The sequence below is a fragment of the Aegilops tauschii genome, chromosome 7 (assembly GCF_002575655.3).
Source record: "Aegilops tauschii subsp. strangulata cultivar AL8/78 chromosome 7, Aet v6.0, whole genome shotgun sequence".
NCBI lineage: Eukaryota > Viridiplantae > Streptophyta > Magnoliopsida > Poales > Poaceae > Aegilops > Aegilops tauschii.
Genome location: NC_053041.3, coordinates 525174993 through 525193723, shown reverse-complemented (window position 1 = coordinate 525193723; position 18731 = coordinate 525174993). Strand labels below are relative to the sequence as shown.

At 42.5% G+C, this 18731-nt stretch overlaps 1 long non-coding RNA gene across 2 annotated transcripts; it reads left to right on the top strand.

Moving 5' to 3' along the window:
• Window positions 1-17096: 17096 nt before the first annotated feature.
• On the top strand, window positions 17097-18176 carry LOC120969516 (uncharacterized). Of its 2 annotated transcripts, XR_005763802.3 has the most exons (3): window positions 17097-17256; window positions 17742-18000; window positions 18091-18176. It is a non-coding gene; the product is annotated as an uncharacterized lncRNA (long non-coding RNA). The 2 variants fall into 2 exon arrangements; XR_005763801.3 differs by lacking the exon at window positions 18091-18176 and having other exon boundaries at window positions 17742-18021.
• Window positions 18177-18731: the final 555 nt, after the last annotated feature.

Sequence of the window (18731 nt, the reverse complement as noted above, 5' to 3'; positions counted from 1 at the left end):
CTTACACCAGGCTCAACAGGATTAAACATCTAGCAACAAGCAAAAAAAAGAGAAAATCAGATACAAGCACTGTTTTTACTCCTAGAGCAAAAAGGCAAAAGCAAAAGGACAATGCTGAAAACATCGTCGACACTAGTACCTTGCAGCATCAGCCATTACCTCTAATAGTACTCCCGCCAACAGCACCAACCGCCACGAAGAAACAAGGTGAACGCAAGAAGAAAAACAAACGACAAAGGGTAGAAAAAGAACAAGACGATACCAACAGCAAAGGTTCAGATACCAATGATGATGACGATGACAGGGAACATGATGCAGATTTCATTCCTACAGACGGCGATGATGCCGAAGAGCATGACAGCGACGCAGAACATGGCGACGATGTAAAAACACACTTATGTACTAATTTTGAATACCACTATTCAACACTCGGGATCTAACGTTCCTTTCTAACGAAACGCTTTATTTTTGTCTTCTGAAACAGAACAAATCAGGACAGAAGGACAGAAAGAGGAGAAGGACAAGCGGAAAAGAATTGGCAGCACCAACAGTTGATGAAGAACAGCAAGAAACAAACGAAGAGAAATGCCAAATCAAGGCAGGGGCAGCATTCTCTCATGTCAAGAAAGCATGGAATTAACTTAAAGACCACCACAAGCAAGATATTAGGACGGCAGGATTTGGCAGCATAGAGAACTGCAAAATAACGGGCTCCATCTGCAGACCACTTGCAGCACACATCTACGACAATCTCGACACAGAAAGCATGACAATAACCTTCGGTGATGGTACCGAAGACCAGAAAATCAAGATTACCAAGGAAGCTATACACAAGGTGTTTGGATACCCAAACGGCACGGAAAAGTCAGCACCAAGGCCAGCGAAGAGCCCAACTTCAATGAAAGAACTGATGTCAGACCTTGGCTTCAAACATACAGATTTCAAGCCAAAAGAACTGTTCACGGAGCTAAAAAAATTGGTGGAACTAGATGACGAACAGTCAAACAGGAAATCAGTTAAAATATTTTTCCTTATTTTTTCCACAACGTTGTCTGCGGGTCAAGCACCGCTATCTTCGCCCGACAAGCTATAATGGTAGAGGACATGGACTATCCAGAGATGGCAAAGATGGATTTCTGCGAGGTAATCGTCGAATGTATTAAGGAAGGAGCCGAGATATGGTAGAAACATAGAAATTTGCCTCAGGAAGAAAAGAACAAAAAAGCATGTCAATGGTTTGGCACAGGGGCCAGTAATCATGTACCTCGACTCCCTGCTGCTGCCAACTGACACAAAAGAAATGCGGAAGATTGCAAAGACAATGGACAAGACCTCATTACCACGAGCAAACCATCTCAAAGAGAGTGACCTAGCGAAAATAGCTAGAGCAGACATGAAAAGGGACGGAAAAGCACGACCAGATGACTATGAATTTTGCAAAATACAGGTATAGCTATATTGTACATAAATCAGTCCTTCCCTTTTTGAAAATGGTTTCCATTCTAATCAACTACATTCCACAAAAACGATGCAGACATGGAAAGGAACAGCAGAGAGGATCTTCTATGCCAACACAGCATCAACTTTGTCTTCAATTCACCAGATAGCAGGAGAACATCGCAAACAACAGCAACACCAGAACACGACCAAACTGCTACCACCTCCACCCAAACGCCGGCGCGAACCACGTGTCGGCACCAGTGGAAGCAGGAAACCAAACAAAAGCATCAGCACAGGAGCAGAAGAAAGATTCCAAAGGATAAACAAATTGTTGGAAAAAGTACTCCATGAAGCAGAATAGATACCCGCAGTAACCACCAGGGCTGAACACCAATGCAACGAAAAGGAAAAGATATTGGATGAAAAAAAACAAGAACCTAGACGTGCAACAAACAATTGCCCTGATGGATTCATTAGAACAACTCAGACAATTTCAGGACATAGTTTGCACAAGGTACCTGACAGACAACGCGACCCTGCAGACACTAGAGCAAGCAGATCCAGCAGCCTCAAGTAGACTAGCCGATGCCAACCGCACGAATGAAATCGTAGCCACAACAGAACCAAGAGAAAGGAGAAAAAAAGAAAGAAGAAGAAGACGAAGAGAGGAAGAGAAGAACAAAATCAAGGGACATAGGCATTGACAAGAACAAGATAAAGCGGCAAAAACATGTAAATAAATAGTAATGCATGGTGCCATACGCACCCTAAAGCAAACCCCTGTTTTCATACCTCAACTGAAAAGAACTGCCTCAATGCTTTCAGGAACGTACCAATAGCATGCCAGGCCAAGATGAACTCCAATAGCAGGATGGTGTCAACAACCCCAAAAACACGAATGAACGGAACAAACAAAGCAACCTCACAATAGACAATGCTACAACAACAACTACCCCAACACAAGCACAAGATACGATCGACGTCAGAACCTGTGAAGAGGTCAGTATGAACATCCATTTTTCCTTTCAAAACTGGATAGAGTTATAAGTTAACTGACAAACCTCCAACAAAATATAGGCTCAGCTGAAGAACAATCAAGTCAGCAGCCCCGCCAACCAAATGCAAGAGGCTAACCCACAATCAACCGTTAGCATAACAAACGACAAAGAAGAAGAAGAAAACAACGAAGAGGATGTAAACTTCCATAGCCCACTATTACCCACACCGAAAACTCATAAATGGCAGGAAAGAAAGTGAACCGCAAACTCATATTGTTTGATCTCCAGGTATCACAAGCACTGCAAGGCCAAGAGACAACCCGTGTTGAAATTGAAACCCATAGTGAAGCTCAAACAGACGAAGGCGTCACAGAACAAGAACTTTGTGTACAAGAGATTTCCAGCGCCACAACATTGCAGATCACCATCACGAGTACAAAGGAGAAATCCCAAGACATCCCAACCGATGAGAAACAAGAGACTGTTATACCTGACAAAGAAACAGTAGATGCAGGCACGAATAACCCCGTCATCAACACGGAGGTAAAAATTCAACAACAACAACCACTTTTCAAAATATTTATGATGTCTGAACTACCTAACACACCCCACCAGGGCAATACAAAGATTATTAGGGATGTCTCACCCTTTTCTTTGAACAAATGCAGGAAACAAACGAATACGCTGATCTCGAAGATCAAGAACTTCAAACAACAACATCTGAAGAGGTGAGGTTACAAAGCTCAGACACAAATGAAGTTCAATCTATAATTTCAATTTTTATTAAACAGGAAGAGGAAGCAAGCAAAAGCACTGGCATAGACATTCAACAAGAAAAACTAGAGGACAACACAAGACAAGGAGAAGCCGTAGTACAAGCAGTAGACAGTCCTGCAACTCCAGAGATAGAGGTCTTATAAAAAAATTGTAACTGAACAGTCAGAAATGCACCCATTTCTTAAATATTTTTTGTGTTGGTGCAAGCACAAGAAGCTCAAGAAACCATCAACAATCAAGACCATCAAACACAACCAGAGGAGCCCAATGAACAACCCGAACATGTTCTTCAAACGATAGACAATAATGCCACTGAAGACCAAGCCACAAAAATTCACTCACCAAACAACAGGTACCAGAGACAGCGGCAGCGTCAACGACTGAAAAGGTAAACTTACGAAACCTGCAACTATGAAATTATAAAATTGCTGCATGCACAATCAAATAAACTCCAACCTACCACATCTGTATTCACTCCAATGGACTCTCACTTTGCCACCTCTATGTTTGAATAGCTGTAAGAAAAAAACAAGGTCAGTGACGATGAACAGCAAAATAAAGAGCAAGAGAAGGACCCAAAACCACCACTGAACGAAGAATCAACAGTAACAACAACAAATACAGAGGTGAAAACACATAATACCTCTTCATGAACTTATAGTTCAAGAACACGCATTTGACATTTCACTACTTTCCTGCATCGCAGAGAGAGGAGACCAATGAGCAAAAGGAGGGCACTGAAGAAGGGCAACATGTTCTTCAAAAGGCAGACATCAACGTAACAGAAGACCAAGCCCCAAAATATTCACTCACCGAAAAACACGCAGCAGAGACGGCAGCAGCGACAACGACCGAAAAGGTAAAGTTACATACGTTGATCCTATCAATGTATAAAATAGCTATGTGGAACCTCAAATGCACTGCCACTTGGCCACCTGTGTGTTTCAAAAGCTACAAGACAAAAACGACGGCAGCGGCGATGAACTACAAAAGAAAGAAGAACAAGATGCCCAAAAACCTCCACTCAACGAAGAACAAGCACAACATTCAGCAGCAGCAACGAGAATAGTAGCAGAGACAACAGAAGCAGCAACGATTGAGGAGGTAAAGTTACATAACCTGATTCTATGAAAATATAAGGTAGTTCCATGAGAACTCAAATTTATGATTGAACAGCTGCAAGACAAAAACCATTACAGCGACGATGAACACCAAAACAAAGAACAGGAGGATACCCAAGAAACTACACTCAACGAAGAACGAGTGGAACAGTCAGCATCACGAACGACAGCTCTACAGGTGAAGTTGCACAAAATGTTTCCACAAAATTACGACTTAATCACAATCAAAATAGCTCAAACAACGCACCGAACGCTTTGCTATTTTCCCATAATAGCTGATATAATTAAAATAAAGTAGCAAGTTAAATTATTTCAATGCTTTTTCAATGATAACGCAGAAACATGAAGAAGGCGACCACAGAGATACAAGCAATGAAGCAGACACACACATTGTTCCAGATAAAGAAGTAGAAACCGTCGAAGAAAACCCTACACCGTCGTACGATGCCAATTCCCCCGGCAGAGAGGTCAGTGCCAACCAGGTCGAGACTGAAAAACAAGACGGAAAAGACCACCAGCAAGACACGATGGTTGACAAGGAAAAACATGATGCTAAGAAAGACATAGACGACTCAAATGAGGATAGAGCAGAAACTGAACAAAAGGGTACAGCGCAAAAAGAAGAACATAACATGCCGCAAGAAGCAGAAGGAGAACAAGAAAGGAACAACACTGGACAGGACATATCTTCCAGCATCGAAGCAGGCAAGACAATAGAAACTTAATTGCTATCATGTGATCTTGTGACTTGGAATTATTTACATTAAATTCAAAATCATTGCAGGCACAATGGAGAAAGGGGACAAACATAGTGATTCCGTCAACAAAGCCATCGAAGACCTGTACAACGATGTATGCAAGCCATGGACACAGAGAGAAACGTAAGTTCATGCAACTAACACAAAACACATTATTACACACGATCATTTTGACTGTATCATGTGTAAACTAAAACATTTTTCTAAATATACTTTGCAGGGATGAGCTTTTCATTACAACGAACAAGTTTGATGTCAATCTAGGCCATGTCGCCGAAAGTTTCAAGGTCGGTAAATCAGTACGCACCGAAGCAATCGAGCCCATGCTAACAATCTTGAGAAAACAACTAAATGGCACAGGGAGAAAGATTCTGTCGTTAAGCAACAATGTAAGTAAAGATCATGGCAAAAGAATCATGTTTAAAACAATATATATGAATTTATAAATAGATAAACTTCCCCTATAACTGAACTGACAAATTCCATTTGTGTACCTGTGACAAAACAAGCAGCACTCAATAAAGGAAGCCGGCGACGAAGATCCAATGTGCTACAGAAATAATGATCAAGAACACATTAGAAAAAAATTACTACATGCCAGGCTTACATCATTTTTCAACATGCAAGAAGAAGAAAAACTGCAAGATTATAACATGGTAAGCAGATCAGCTTGCGTATATGTTATGCAAAAGTTCTCTTTTTATTTTATGTTTCTAAATATAAGAAGATTTCCAAATATTTTCTTTTTATTTTTTGTTTTGCAGTTCCTTCTACCATGTTCGTTGCACGAGTTTGAGCAAGACGAAAATACAAGTCATTACTTCACCATTACAGTTAACATGCAAAAACAACGCTTTGAACTCCTTGACTCTTCAACTGCATATCCAGGCACAATAGAATTCTTCAACAATGTAACCAGCAAATTAATGAAAATATGGAAGCACATAAGCACAGAGCTACAGCTTTCACAAAAAAGCATCGACCATTTCAAAAGGGTCAAACTGCAGGTGCCACTTCAAGGAGAAGACACGTAAACACTTCCAACATATCACTTCTTTCTTTTTTTCAATGCAAGATTCAATACTACAATTACTGAAATAATTCTGTTCTTTCGTCTTTTCAATGCAACAATTACCACTATCATTGCTCCAACACTTCTCTTCTTTCTGTTTCTTGAATGCAACAATCTTACTAGTACCATTCCTCTACATGCAGAATGGACTGCGCATTCTATATGTACATGAACCTGAAGCACTACTCCAATGATGGAACAACAGCAAACTTAGAGCCAGAACAAGTACCAGAGTTGAGGAAAAAAATTCTATATCAACTAATCAGTCAACATAGAGGGAATACTAAACTTTCATTAATCAAGTGTACAACAGGTTAGTCTTTTCAGAAACTAATCCTTACAATTTTGTCACACTAGAAGAAGTATTTTTTAATTATTATTTTTTGATTCTAACAGATATGCTGAAGTATGAAGTCGATATGGGAGACAAAGAAATGCAACAGACAGAATGTTGCGTACTAGAAGAGTTTCCGCCAAATCCAGAGCCAAAAGAACATATTATGCATGCGACAACCACAAAAGAGCATGAAGTTATTGATATATCCAGTAAACACAAAGAGGTTATGGATGTCAGCAGCCACGCCGTCGCCCAAGAATCTTGCACAGACCACGAAGAAAAGGATCCACCAATAGAACCACATCAACCACCACTAGACGACAAGATACCACACCATGCTGAAGATGGAACGGACGAGCAAAATATCAATAGCAATATCCCGAGCACAGAGCAACTAACTGGCACTGATTTAAAAGAGGATGTCAGAAGCAATGACGCACCAAATACACAACAGCAGGTTTCTGAGCAGAAGAAACAGCCTGTTCTTCTTCAAGAAGAAACAGGCTCAACAAGCAATCAGCAAGGCACCTCCAGCACCATCTCTTTAGACTTCCTAAAACCCAAAACAATGGAAAAGCAAGAAGAAGTTCATGAATTTCTTTCAAGCCTTAACCCGCTCCAACTAGACGAATACGACGAGCATGTAAAGATGGGCGTTGAATTCGACGTAATCAAAACATGGCTGAATGACCATGAAAGCTATGAATTCGACAAAGATGCCAAGCCGTATCTGACAATCTTGCAGCAAGAATCAGGAGAACATTCAATGCCTCAATCATCTGAGAATGGCTCAGACAAGAAAATCTCAGTCAAGAAGAGACCGGTAAAGCCTTCAAGAAGGCTCCATGGAAAAATCATGATTCCTACTTTTGTCCCAGGAGATTTCAAATTTATGAACAAAGCCATAGCACTTCATGAATACCTATTCAGCAAAGAAGGACAGGACGAATGCGGAGAGTAAGTACTTTCTCTTGTCACAACAAAAAAACAAAGAAATGTTGCCCCTTTTTAAACAAACCTAACTAATGTATAAACTTTTTCTGCTTGCAGTGTAAACATACATATTAGGTCGAAGCGACCCGATTGGATTACAGGAAAACAAATAATGGAACAGCTACAGAAAGGAGATAATGGACAGATGGAGGGCTCCATCGCAAACGCATTGTTCAAAGAATGGACAGTGCAGTAACAATACAACACAACTGATAAAGCCATACTTCCCGTAGAATTTGCAAACGTATGAAGTCCAATTTGACAAAAAAACACTTGCATCATTTCAATGATTACAAAGATTGAACTAAAAAGTAGAAAACTTTTTGGTCGCAGATCGTGCTCGGTGTTAAAATTGGAGAAAAAGGAGGACTAGCAGAATTCAATGAGGACGAAGCATTGAAACAGTTTGCACCCCTTGTAACAGGGAAGGAACTTTTAAAGAAAAAGCTAGTAAGTTAATAGAAATATACAAACATAATTCATTTTTCCTACAGATTGCACATTTACATGTCATTTAATTCTCCTAAAAAGAATGAACTTTAACTCACTCTGTCTCCAAACACCGCAGATTATGATACCTCACAACACAGCTAAACACTACACACTGTACGTGCTCAACAAGTACACGAGCTCCATCAAAATACTTGACTCACTGAATTACAGAGACGGAGACGGAAAAACTACATGGAAAACACACCATAAGGATCACCCAAAACTGGTACGTCAATTCAACCTTGTTTTCTAATTGGTTTTCCAATTCCTGCATTCCCTTGTTTAATGCCAAAACCCAACAATAACACCAAACCGTAATCACAGATGAAAAGGATGCACGCACTCATGAAGAAGCATTATGGCTACGAGCCAACAGCGAACCGAACTGGTCGAGGATAGCAGAAACACCTAACAGAATTTGCGTGCCAAAACAGCAGGGTACCCAATGCGGACACTTCATGGTTCAATTTGCAAAATACTAGAATGGCATTGATCTCATAAAAGATGATGAGGATTTCGATGTGAGTGAATAGTACGAGAGCAACAATTTTAATTTTTACAAGCAGCACTACTTGAATACTTCAATTATCTCATGAAAGAAAAATAAAAGAATATCCGATGATCTCCATGCAGCAAAGCAACGTAGATGCCGAGTGGAAACCAGAGTTCCTTTTTACATCCATATTTGGTGAAACAAACCAAGTAAAGTGCGAGGATCTACCTGGAAGAATCAAAGAATTCAAACCAGAAACTTCAAAGTTCTTTTCCACCAACAAAGGTAAGAAAATCATTTCCACTTATCTTTTTTTTGTAATAACCTACCCATCCCACGGTTCACCAATGTCTTTCGTATCATGAAAGCTTACATATTACATATCTGCTTCCGCTGACAGAAACAGATGAAACAAAAAGGAAAAAAAGACGAAGCACCAGTCCATACCCAAAACATTCTCATTGCTTCCAACACACAAAGGAAGCGTCCGACCTCTTTCATCTAGTCATGAGCGACAGCTGGCAGGAGGAATACAAAAAGTGAGTTATTTTCTATTGCACCTCAAAATAGTTGGACAAAGGCCAAAAATAATGTAAAAATCTGTTTCTCACTGACCGTGACCTCCAAAATTATTTTATCTCCCTGTCGCAGCAAAACTATATTTAGGCGCATCCGCAGGGACAGTGAAAGCACGCAACTTACTGGAGCCCAACTGAAGGCAGTATTTGGTCCAAGACCAGCACAGACGAACATACCACATCATATGGAAAAGAGGGTCCTCGATGACATAGCAGAAATCTGGGAAAGCAGACAAGATTCAAAACAGAGTGACAGAGTAATATTAGGCCCAAACTTTGCAGAGGTAAACTTTTAAAAAGCAAAATATTGTCTATATTGCAACACCTACTCTTTTTATATTGTTACACAGCTCTTTTTTCTAACAGTTTTTTTCATCATAAATATTGTTTGCAGCATATATTGGATTTAAAGAAACACAAAACTAGTATTACAAAATTTAAAAATGAATTACAAAAAACAAAGAATCAGCTGGTTCCCATGTATCTCAAGGAAAATCAACGCAAAAAGCTCTCAACAGCAAACATGGTAACAACCCTTTCCTCCATGACAAAATCATAAAATATGCGTTCTATTAAATTACTTTATATTAAACTATCATCTAAGCAACAAGTATTTTGTACGCAGATATTCATTCCAATGGAGAAGCATGACCGCTATGTACTATATGTGCTGGACAAATACAAACACAAAGTTCACATTATTGATCCTCGAGAAACGACTCCATAGGAATTTGAGAAAGAAAAGATAGACATGGATAAATTGGATCTAAAAGATGCATCTCGAGTTCTTCAGGAAAATGAAGATGCTAAAAAATAAAGAGAAAGACAGTTTCAGGAATATCATGTTCATAAGTCGGCAATCGTAAGCATTTATACATAACAATTTTTTCAGTTTTACTAGTTGCAATATTAAAGCAATTACTTACAAAATGCAATATTCCCAGGTACCTAGGTTTAAAGAAGTCTTCAACACCATACTTGAACAAACAATGAATCCAAACAAAATAAGATGGCAGATTCATACCGTGCAAGATGTTCCAGTGGTAGAAAAGGGAGAATCAACATTTGATGTGTTTAAAGCTTGCATTCACTACAATGGTGAAAATTTTGTCGAAGACCTGGAAGATTTGACAGTAAGTTTATATATATTTACTTATAAACAGCTTATATGCACAAACTCTAATAATATACTTCTCTTCTCGGCAAAATTTCACAGGATGAGGTCGAAGACTGGAGGGCAGAGGCAATGTACATTCTCTTAAGTAGCGAGATGAATCAGATCAAAGCTAATGAAATGGGTGACGAGATTAGCAAGATCTTCAGAAAAAATGAAGACTAAAACTTTTGATTTAGCCTGCGAGGCTAATTCTATCTAGACATGAGAAAACAGTTTATCAATAACTCACATTTCTATGTAATGTAGTTAGAAATTATGTGTTCATATTGAAAAGAGAACTATTTCGACAACGGTGCCTCTTACATCATCAGAGAGTGCCAGTAAACTATAAACAACAATGGCTCTTTTTATTAGTACGACAGCAGTGACTCCCAGAACGAACCCTTACGCGTGACTCTAGAGACCACCCTCCTGTGCCTCCAGAGGTGACATGGCCTTGTGCCACCAAAGCCTGGGTCACCATGCCTCCGCGCAATATTCACACACACACATACCCTTACGCGTGACTCTGGAGACCACCCTCCCGTGCCAACAGAGGTGACATGGCCTTGTGCCACCAAAGCCTGGGTCACCATGCATCCGGGCAATATCCACACACACAAATACCAAGAACGCCTCAACCGTGGCTAGCTCCTACGCACACGTGACTTCACATGCTTCAAACCGTGCCTCTAGAGGCAACATATCAATGACTTCACGTGACTTCACATGCTTCAAACCCGTGCCTCCAGAGGCAACATACCAATGCCTTCGTAGTATGCACACATGTGAATGCACGCACAAACCTATATATCCTCAACAAAAGCCTAGCTCTTAAGCAGACGTGACTGCACATGCTTCAAACCCGTGCCTTTCGAAACAAAGCAGCTTGCCTTTTGCACGACCTGCTATATAAAAATTAAACAATCAGGTTCCCTCGCGCTGGAGGCGCCGTGTCACACCATGAGGTACAACACGTCGCACGAACCAGCACGCCGCACGACCAACACACACTTCGACCTATGCCCCCCCTTCAAGATGTTTATGAAAATTAAACGAGCCGAAGGCGAGCCGGAGGTTCCCTCGCGCTGGAGGCGCCGTGTCACACCATGAGGTACAACGTGCCGCACGAACCAGCACGCCGCACGACCAACACACACTTCGACCTATGCCCCCCTTCAAGATGTTTATGAAAATTAAACGAGCCGAAGGCGAGCCGGAGGTTCCCTCGCGCCGGAGGCGCCGTGTCACACCACGAGGTACAACGCGCCGCACGAACCAGCACGCCGCACGACCAACACACACTTCGACCTATGCCCCCTTCAAGATGTTTATGAAAATTAAACGAGCCGGAGGCGCCGTGTCACACCACGAGGTACAACGCGCCGCACGAACCAGCACGCCGCACGACCAACACATACTTCGACCTATGCCCCCTTCAAGATGTTTATGAAAATTAAACGAGCCGGAGGTTCCCTCGCGCCGGAGGCGCCGTGTCACACCACGAGGTACAACGCGCCGCACGAACCAGCACGTCGCACAACCAACACACACTTCGACCTATGCCCCCCTTCAAGATGTTTATGAAAATTAAACGAGCCGGAGGCGCTTTTCTTCAATTTAGTAAAGTTAAACACCCGTGCCTCTCCTAGTGTTCACCTGTGCCTATAAAGAAGTCACACGATTGAATGATTCTGAAGACTGCCTTTTTACATTAAAAAGTTGCTTTTTTCTTTACTTGAAAGGTCACATTTGATAGTGTTGGTTGTCCCCGTCCGTAACTACCCCATAAATCTCCATTACGCGGAAATATAATGGAAAAAAAAGGGAAACGAGAAAGGGAAACAGGGAACCAACCGCGCGAACTGGTATTTTCTTTGTGTTTTCGCGCGGAAAGGGAAAACGAAAAATTCTGATAGTTCGAGGGTCAAACTGCAAAATGCACAAAATCACAAACCGGAAGGGAAAAACCGGAAACCAACCGCGCCAACTGGTTTTCCCTCGCGGGAGCGCTCCGCGCGCGATACTTGTCATGCGCGGAGTGCTCCAGAAGCGCTCGCTTCGTTAACTAGTTGCTCTCGGTTGATGGAACCACACATGCCTTTCAACAACTAAAGACCAAGAAATTTAGCTAAGCAATCAACCTCGAAAGACCTTTTCTCATACATGAAATCACACATCAAAAAATCTAGCTTACTAGCACAAATCTCGTGGACAATAGCTGCATGTCTCTCAGCCAGGCACGCCAACTACGCGGATCATTCCGGGCAGGCATATGTGCTGCACTCCCTGCCCAGGGACGGCCCCCTTATTACATGGGCCGGTACGACCGGAGGTCCGTGGCCCACCGAAGCACGTCCACCTCCAAAAAGAATTAATTACGCTATTAGTACACAAACTTGCACGATGCGTACAAATTCATACATAAAGTTGAAAAATGACACAAATTAATCCTACAACTTGTGTTTGAGGTACATTTACATACATTTCCGTCAGTGACAGTTAACTCACTGCTAACTTTGCCTACGTGGCACACCAGCGAGCCCAGGCCCGCACTCTCTTATTTGTGGGTCCCACCTATAAGTGAGAAAGAGAAAGAAAAAAAGAATAATGTAGCACTGTTGCTGCCTAAACTCGATCTCGAAAGCTCCCGCATAGGGAGTGTTGCACAAGCCAATGAGCCGCTTTCTGTTTGCTTAGTTGCATTTAGATACACATGTTTATATATCTTAGGAAAGGTCTGGAACAAAAGATTTTCACATTCTATTATTTGAACCGGCAGAATTGTTTTATCTACGTTGGAGAATTTGTTTCTTTGTATTCTACTATTGAACGAGTTTGAACCATCTGAATAGACTTTTTTTATAAACCGGGGTAAAAACCAGGGCGCTGAATAAGCCATACGCGTGCAGATAAATTATAATAGAAATTAGTTCACATGGATTTTGATACGATCCTAGGTCGTTACAGTAATCGCCTTCAGGTTTGGCCCAATAACCATCACACCCAAGATACCATATCATTGTCTAAAAAAATCATTTATAGAAAATATTTTCTAAAAAATAATAATTATAGAAACTGGTGGTATTTGATCTCTTTTTATTTAGTGCCTAGAAACAAGTTGATTGACCAGTAGACCGGCGGTCTGACCGGTAAAAATCTGAACCGAAAGGCTAGTCGGCTCGGTTTCCAAAATTATGGAAGAAGAAACGAAAAGCTCTGGAAGTGATATAGACATAGGTACCTACTTCTACTTCTCACGTCAGCTGCAGTTGCTGCGCAATTTTATCTTTCTATTTATTCTTCTTTTGCAACTTACAGGTCGGACCCACAAATAAGAGTGCGGGCCCGGCCTCGCTGGCGTGCCACGTAGGCAAAGTTAACTGAGAGTTAACATCCACTAACGAAAATGTATTTAAATGTACCCCAAACACAAGTTATAGGGCTAATTTGTGTCATTTTACAACTTTATGTATGAATTTGTACTCACCGTGCAAGTTTATGTATTAATAGTGTAATTAACTCCTCCAAAAAATGCTAGGAAACTTAAAAAGACAAATTTCAGGCCAGTGAAAAAGTTTGAAAACATGAGCTGCTTGTAGCCGATTTTTTCTTTTCTGGCGCGAGCTCCTTGAATGTTGGTTGCCCACGAGTTTTTGCACGCACCCGGCGCACTCAAGCATCTTTCATGCAAAAAAAAATCAGATTTGTTTGAACATTTTACTATTTATTTCAATTTTACTGTTCACCGGATGTAGATGAGCCCGGGCTTTGAATTGAATTATCGTCACATATATATGATTTTTTTTCAAGGAAACATATATATGATTTTATTGTTCTAATTTTCTTGGTGCAAATATAATTCATCTAGCATAACGTTGGACTGACAATCATCCAATTACAATAGAAGATGGAAACATTTCGAAAAAAAAGGAGTGCCCTAATACAAGATGAGGATGTTGGGCTATCAGATGTACGGAAGCTCTATAAATTTTCTAAGAAGAACACACGAAATCATTTTAAAAAATTATTGTTTTTTTATTTTTCTGCATCGGAATAAACAGTTTTCTTTGATATGCTACTAACTAAGTGATTTTCTTTTGAGGCAATCGACATCTAGCATGTATTTTTCCACTCCTGAGCGTAATGTTTCATGGTTTGAAGCATTTTGTGCTTTACTTTTCAATCTTCGATGATATTTGAAATGAGACTTCTTACTTGGTAAGCATTTTATCTGAATCGAGTCATGTTTGATCATAAAACTTATTAACATTATATATATTATTGTTTGAGATTGATATGTACACGGGACAGCGGGATATTTTCGTCTTGGGTCCGCCTCGATATTGCGTGAAGAGGCTTGAAATCTTTCATATGCATTTGCTGATCCTGAGCCCCGACAATATTTAACCTCAAAGTACTCTAGACATCTATAAACTTCCATATCCTGCTCATCACCAGACCAGATCACGAACCGGCGAATACAACTATTGTATTTTACCAATTCAGATCATGCAGAGGGAGCAAGGAGCAACTGCCGGCGAACATCATATCCACGTCAGCAGGTGTCACTCTAGCTTTGCGTCCCTGAGCACGTGTGTGAAAAGACGGTGAGGTGGAGCCCGGCGCCATTGTCGCAGAATCGAAGAACAGCCTGAGAAACTATACTAGCAAAAGCTAGAGCATGGCATCCGTGTGGTGATGGCCTCACGATTCTCCGACCTTCGTTATCAGAAAAGAGGTAGGTTCAAATGGTCAAAGATGCAGTCACATTTCACCAACCAGGATATCACTTTCTCGAATTTTATATCCCGGACCCGCAGCAAGACTTGCAGCACAATGCTGGTCACTACTTAGCCGCCAGTAACTGCCTGTTGTTTTGGTGCATGTATAATTAAGAACAACCGTATGCTTAATCATCGTCTGACGTCGAGTAGGACTAAGTAACAAGAGAAACAATTGTCTTCGTGGTTTACAGTGTTCTGGAGGAGTGAATTGCAAAAAACCATCATATTTGGGGCTTCATCCGCGGAAAACCATCAGGTCACTAATTTTTTGCAAAAATCACCGCGGATTCGGTAAACATTTTGCAAATCGCACTGATCAGGTAATTTGGCTCATTTGATCACTTTCTGACAAGTGGGGCCCGGCTGTCAAGAGTTGACTTGGCAAACAAATACCATACAGACCCTGAATCTAAAAGTAAAAAAGCAATCAACCCCTTACTCTTAATCCCCTGCTCACCCAACTGCGCCGCCCCCGCCGGCTCCCGTCGCCGCCGCAGGAAGCCCACCCGCCGTGCCTTGCTCCAACCTGACGACGTCGCCGTCGATGTCCTGCGCCGTCGTGCCCAGATGATGGCCTCGTCCGCCTGCAGCAATCGTGTGCGCACCTCGCCCCTACCTGCCCAACCGCTGCCAGCCCAACCACGGCCATGTCGACAGCGCTGGATTCTGCGGAGGCCCACAGCCCCCACCTCGCTCAGACGCTAGCCAAGCTAGCCGGCCAGCAGGTTGATTGATTTTTCTCGACCAGATGCGCACGCACACACACCTGCACGCAAGCTGTTGGATTAATTTTGGCCACCGGCTAGATTACAAGCTCGTGCTTGTGCAGCACCTCGAGCGGGAGCTGGGGATGGGCCTGGGTGGACGGGGAAAAACGACGTCGCTACTCCGGCGAGCTTCCCTCCGCCACTCGTCTGACCCTTCTCCCCTCCTGCTCCCTCCTCCCTACTGACCTGCGCTCCACCATAAACGCGGGCGCCCTGGTCCCAGCCTCCGCACAGTCCACGAGCTTGCACAGGCGTTGGCCGACGAGGTAGCCGCCTAATTGAACGCAGCAACGACCGGAGCTAGCGGAGAACGCGGTGGAGCTAGCCCGTGGCGGAGCAGTGGCGGCATGGTGCACCACGGTCATCCGCCACCGCGACGGAGTGGCGCGGGGGTTGGGCAGCTCGGGGCCTCTCCCGATCCAGACGGGATCGAGGCAGGGGGGAGGAGGGTCTGATTGCTTTTCTTTTTACAATTCAGGGGTGTGTCTGTCAAAACTTTGCCAAGTCAGCTTCTTACAATCTGGTCCCACTTGTCAGAAAGTGATCAAATGAGCCAGATCACCTGATCAGTGCTATTTGCAAAATGTTTACCGAATCCGCGGTGATTTTTGAAAAAAATTAGTGACCTGGTGGTTTTCCGCAAATGATGCCCCAAATGTGGTGGTTTTTTGCAATTCACTCGTTCTAGAGGCTGTACGCAAGTACTCAGCATTTTCGCACACGCACATTTTTCTTTCTCTCCACATTTGACTGGACCAACAAAATGACAGTTACTAGGCGTACTACGTATACTTTGCCTTTGTCTACCAAACAAGCTCCATCAACCACCGGACATGCTCCAATCCTAGCTAGCTAGCTAGCTACTGTAATAACTCGGTGGGCACAGGGCTGAAGAAACCGATTGTCATAGGAGAGACGTGTGAAAAGTCGGGAGAGTTTCGTCTTGGCGTACTACGTGCAGGCGGTGCCTGCTATGGTAGGGTAGGAAGGGGTTGGTGCAACGAATTGACCTGCTGCTGCCACCTCCTATCCTATCCTCAGGGGCGGACACACGTTCAGGCGAGTGGGGGCGACCCCACTCAATTTTTGAGCCTCCCTTTATATGGCCAGTACTAGCCCAGCAAGGCCCCCAGTCGGCCCAGGTCTGGTGCCCCACTCTCTTGCTAAAGCCCAGGAAAGATAAACTCAAGGAAGGTAGGCCTGGCGTGCGTGCAGGAGCGATCCCCGATTTTCACTGCTCCAGCGATTAAATTGGAAGGCGAGGCGGCACAGCTGCGTCGATTCTTGCTGGAAATTAATAATTATACAAACCAAACGAACCGTCGGCTCGACCGCCGCCTGCTGCCACGATCGCCCTCCGTTGCTCCGCAGAGTCCGCCGCGCGCCGCCGCCGGCGGCCGGCCTGCCTACGTAGGTCACGGGAGGCTGGTCACTCCCTTGCTCATCATCCTCATCCCTCATCCTCAACTGGCGAACTCTGAAACTAGGTTTGTTCTTCTTGAGCTGATCCAGTCGTGAAAGGATTTTTTTTTTCTTTTTTGGATTTCTGGTTTTGATTCTTGTCAAATCAAATGCAAAAATTCTGTTTGTGCTAGTATAGAACTGCTAGTCTTATTAGCCATGTACTTTTTCTAATCAAATTTGATAGGATTAAAATGTGACACACTACATCAGAGTAGCTAGTATAGAACTGCTAGGTCATTTTCTAGGATTTGAGAATAGTGCTAGTACTTGTGTGCAGACGTGCAGTGTGCTAGCCTGCTAGTAGCATGCTTTTTCTTTTTTGAACACAGTAGCATGCTTTGTTATAATCAAATTTTCTATGAAATTCAATCTGGGAAGCCATTCTGTTGAGACTGGATTTTCTACTCTCGGATGTACTAATACAGAACTAGTACCCGCGTGCTAGTCTGCTGATACTAGCATACTTTTATCTAAACTCTTTACAGTTAGTATTTCAATGATTTGGCAGGGAAGAAGGAAGATAATGGAGAAGTACGTATTTGATAAAGAAATAAAGAGATGGTAACGCCACCACTCGTTGCCGTTGTCACTGTTGAGAAATGTTTTTCAGCTATGAAGATTGTGAAAAATGCTTCGCGTAACAAAATTGGTGATTGTTATTTGAGTCGCAGCCTAATTTGCCTTGTCGAAAAGGAATTGCTAGATACAATTACCAATGAAGTGATTGTTGATTGTTTCCATAAAATGAAAGATCATCGCGTGGAAATGTAATGGTCTAATACGTTGCATCTTTTACATGTTTACCATCGGCATTAGCATTTAAGCAGATAATCCAAATATGTGTTTCTTCTTTGCAGGTAGCGGCATTTACGTTAGAGACAAATATTCTCTTTTTCAATCTATGTACTATTGATATATAAACTCTTTTTATAAGGTATGTTCACTTTAGTGATAAACTCGCCATGACTCTGTTGGATGAAGTATTTTTTTTAGAACTTGGTTGAAGTATCTTATGACTTATTGGAAACTGCTACTCCCTTAGATCCATATTGATTGTGGCTCACTCGACAATTAATATGGATCGAAGAAAGCATTTGTGTACAACATAATGTGAGGTTTATAAGCCTTCTTGAGTTTTCTTATTGATGAGTGCCCCCGGTCAGTTTTTAGTCCGGGTCCGCCCCTGCCTATCCTAGCCTAGCCATGCATGCACTCGTGCGGCCTCATCACGTCCGTTAGATCGATCGGCTAGCACCTCGCGGTGCACAACGGGCGAAGCATATGGATTATAGGGGCTGTTTGGTTCTAGGCCTAGGAGTACCACATTTTACCACACATTTCTTGCCACACTTGACTAAGGTTAGTTCTTCAAAATGAGAGCCACAAGTTGGCAAGCCTAATGGAATCTTGCCGCACTTTTTGAGTGTATGTCATGTGGGGCCCTAGTGTGGCAAAAAGTATATCGCCTAAGGTAAGGCTAGAACCAAACACCCTCCTA